Here is a 4,732-nt window from a genome sequence, read left to right on the forward strand (position 1 = left end):
GAAGCCCTGCAGGGCTGAAGGATAGAATGTAACCACTCGTTTCAGCCGAGCATTCAGCTTTTCCATTTTTGGGGAGCCGATCTGGTTTTCCTAAATTCTGGTAGTCCCTACTTATAGTACGTGGAATCTATATTTTCTCTCCAACTTAGAAAAGTATATTATGCTAATGCGTATGTATTAGGGCCAGAAATGCAATAAGTTAAATAAACAGTCACTGACTCACCTTGATTTTCAAGTTCTACTGATTCTTCTACCAAAATGAATCCTACGTACAAAAGTACATCTCATTTTGTTGTAACTAAATCAGATTTACAAAATCATAGTGAGATATTGCCGGCATACTTGCCTTAGAGTTTTTTCAAGTGGATCTTTTTATGTATAAAAGCCCTCAAGAAAATAAGTTGGTTTAGAGAAATGATTGCATTTTTCTTTTGAATACACACCTGCCATAACAAGCGAAATGTCAACAAGTCAATAGCGAGCATTTAATTATTTAGTCACTGGAAAGGCTGATGAGGCATTTAGAGTCCTGAACGAGTGGATAAAACAATATTGGGAAGCACTGCACTCAATTTAGAAATATTGCATGAAGCAGAGATTTATTATGTTAAATAATAACAACGATTTAAAAGTCGTGAAAAAACACCCTTGCAATTAGGATTTTTCTAAAACCAGTTAATTTTTTTTTAGACAACGATTTCACTTTGTGGCTCTACTGCGGTGTTTCTGAGCAACAAGAGCCCACTTTTGCCACGGTGACATGATGAAAAAAATGACAAAGAAAGACTTGGGTTTCAGGAGAGTGGTGTTCTCTTGAACAATCAGAAGAAACGCTTTGTCCAAGAATGTGTGCCAGGGTGCGATTAACGTGGAAAATGATCCTCCAGAACAAATAGCGTGGGGAGGGTGAGGAGCTTCTTAACCTAGATGGGGCCGATAATTTGTAATTCCCATCCATAACCGAGACCAGGAAGAGTACTCAGAGCAGAGTTAGGCTCCTTCAGAGTGTGTTTTAAAAGATAACGAATCTTGTAAATATCTTCGCAAAAGTCAGTTCTCCTTCAGCAGTCAAACAATGCTCTTTGTAACATCGCCACAAAGTACGTGGGGTTTTCAGCCACACTGTAATATTTTTATAGCCCCGCAGTCACCATCTATTCCATAAACACAAACATCCGCGTACCCAGAAAATAATTGTGGATAATTCAATGTTCAGATTCGATAATGGATGCTCAAATAAATATGAGAATTCCAAGCAAATTTGTGCAAATGAAAAAAGATTTCCTCTGACATAATGGCATGGTGCAAGGCTGTGTGTAATGAGCTGTAATTTGTCTGGAAGAGCATTTTAAAGGGGTTGATCCATCCACTGGAAGGCCAGCAGCCGCTCCAACTCCCGCAGCAGCGAGCCGGCCTGCCTCGTCTCAGAGGAAATTACACCGCAAGCAGGCCAAATTTCTGACAACTTCCATAAATTATTTCAGATTTTCATATTTCAAATTTCATCTGCATTCATCATGTGAGTTTGACTGGGGAAAAATGTCTAGGAGGGGCTCTGCTAGCATTCAGTGCAGCAGTCCCGGGAGCCTGCCCTGGGACTAGATAATTTAATTTCGTTTTGATTAGATTATTCTTGCTGCAGTCTACTGCCAGTCTGAAGTATTGTGCCTTCTCTTCTACTTAACCTTCCTGCCCCATGCCTGCTCCAGCCTGCATGCAGCTCTCTGGATTGCAGAATATATTTGAACAATCAAAGTTGGGAGTTATTATTTTGCTTCCCATTGTCCATCCCGATAAAAGCACACATCTTTCACGGGGCTCCCTCTTCCCAGAAATCAGATTACTTCTTTTTTTTAGTTTGTAATATTGTTTACCATTTTCAGTGGAAAGTGCCCTGTAATTTAGGGGGAAAATCTAAAATCATTACTAAATCTTGGGATGATGCAATAGCCCATAAATGAAGATCATCTTTAAAACAACTATAATCATCACTAGGCGATACCCGAGAGACTGAAAACAGGTAAATAATGAATACGCCCATCCATGAAGCTAAAAATCTATTGGAAACCAAAGTTATTTTTCAACCCTTTACCTAATGGTCAATGAAGGAAACCCTCTGTAATCGGTCTTCAAAAGCAGGAGAGTAGAAATTCAGGATACAAACTGTTGTAAACACGCAAAAGCAGGAGCATGATAAACTTAGAAAAAAATACTGGCGTGACAACAAAATAGTCTGGGAAACAGACTCAGTAAGGTTCTTAAAAATTATCTTAAGTTAAATTTGAATACATGAAATGACAATGAGCCGTAAATATAGAGCAGGGCTACCTTGAAATACATAATCACCATTTCCCCCTATTTTTAGAAGATGACTATATTTATGTAAGATTCAATAACCAAGGAACACCAAAAATGCTTGTCGCTTACTAAGTTAGAGGCAGGATTATTAGAAACATAGATAAATAAACAAAACTAATGTTGCTCTTTAAGTAATATCTATCACTTCCTTTTATTGAGTTTTTTCTTTAAACAATATAAGTTTTTCTGATGCTATGTGTCTGAACTGAGGACTTTCGGTTCTTTATTGTTCTCCATTTTGATGAAAAAAATTGAATTGGGGTCTGTTATATTGAATTTTGTTCAGTAAATATACTGAAATCATATTTTTGTTAGAAACTATCAATAAATCCAGTATAAGAAAAGTAATAAGATACAAATATGAACAGGACCTTTGCAAAGGAAATATTACAAAGAGAGTGCGCCCAGAAAATATATTAGGGAATGTGTTTTTTCCCTTGCTCTAGGAGAAAATGCAGAAAGAAGGACATGAAACTGTGTTATTTTTAATACAGATTCCGTGCTTGAAATAAAAACAATTCTAACCGCTATATCACATGATTCAATGAAATCTTTTTTTCCAGTATTGCAGTTAAAAAAGTACAGTAGGAACACACATCTTCTTTTTTCTACATCCAGATAACTTTCTAAAAAGATACCACACTTGATAATTATGACTTCCCAGATTATGAAAATTCTGAATTTTTTGCTGTCCATGTTCTCCATGCCCACGTAGTATCTAAGTCTCCATTATTTCTTAAAATCGACTTTATAGCATATGTGGCAAAATCATTTCTATTCAGAACTTCATTATATCCTGTCAGTAATAGCTTTGGAAAAAGGGTACAAAGGTTCAGTAAAATCTAATTTGTTGTGGATAAATCTCTTGAGGCAATAAATGGTTTTGTTCTCTCTAGTTTTTGGAGATGTTGGAGGTCAAGAGAAAAACAGTGGACATGTTGAATGTTATCCACCACCGATCCCCCACTTGTTTAATTGAATTAATACTGTGGGAAAGGGAAGGACCTTGTAAACTGAACTGTCTTGAGGCAACTTCACTCTGTGAAGAGTCATAATTTACTTAGTAATCCTTTACTCTCCTACAAAGTGAGACACAGGGTATTAGTCCCTTGGGGTGCTGGATGTTGCCATGGTGTCCTCACTTTTTTTTTTTTAAGTTTATTTATTTTAAAGTAATCTCTATACCCAACTTGGGGCTTGAACTCATGACCCAGAGACCAAGCGTTGCATGTTCTCCCAAATGAGCCAGGCAGGGGCCCCAGTGTCTTCACTTTTACATGGAACAATATAACCTGGAAACAAGCAGCTTAAACCCAGAAAACTTAATGACATGCACTATTAGGTTAGATCTTTAAACTTGGATATTAGTGGCAGTTGTTAAATCAGTCTCCAATACATAAAATGTGGAAAGGAAAAAAACTGTAATTCAATATTTGCAGCTTGTCTTAAGGTCTTAAAACTGGTTCTAATAAAATTAAATGTGTGCATTTTTTAAGTTCTATCTAATCACTCTCTTGAAAATCTTTGACTTAATGTTGAAGCCACTGTGCCATTTGGCATCGAGGACTGGCAATTAAGCTTTTTGTACCCAGTATTCAAATTTGAGAATGTCACTTTATTACTTTGATTTTTAATTATGGGCCATGTCAGCAGAAAGGCTTTCATTGAGTGCAGTAAAGAAAAAAAAAAAATGAAAGAAAAGAAAAAGAAAAAAAAAAAAACACAACCTTGTTTCCTGGAAATGGCAGTCAATGAAGAGAAAAGCGGCATTCCTAGAAATGTCTAATTTATGACTGAAGCAACAGCCTCCTGTGGGCCATCACCGAGGTGGTCTTAAACAAGGATGGGGACTTGGGGGAGCATTCATCCGGCCCGGGTGCCTTCGGCAGCAGCACAATGTGGGCTTCTGATGCCGAGTGTGGGCTTCTGATTCCGACCTTGTCAGCTGAGCTCTTGAAGCAACGCGGTTAATCATGTATCTACGCACAGAAGGGCTAACTTACCATTTTTGATAGAGGGATGGTGTGTTGCTCTTAGGAAAACTTAAAGCCTTGTTGTGATGGGCCACTGTCCCAAGGTAGGAGCATTCGCGCTTGCAGCTAAAAACTTTAATCTCCCTTCCTCCCCACCCGCCCATAATTTAGATGTTGCTACATGGCCTACGTTGGCCAACTCCAGGGCCCCCATTCATACTACGCGCGCCGTGGACATGGAGCTGCGCTCGGCTCATTTTCATAAAATACAGTGGGGACAGCGCCCCCTAGTGTCGGGGAGCTCAGAGGCTCCTGTGAAAGCCCGGGAGGAGAGAAGACGCAACAGTTGGGTTCCAGTTTCCCTCCCTCCGGAGGAGCTCCAAACTTTCTCTTCCACTCCA

Source organism: Neovison vison, chromosome 11 (assembly GCF_020171115.1).
Source record: "Neovison vison isolate M4711 chromosome 11, ASM_NN_V1, whole genome shotgun sequence".
NCBI classification, from domain to species: Eukaryota; Metazoa; Chordata; class Mammalia; order Carnivora; family Mustelidae; genus Neogale; species Neogale vison.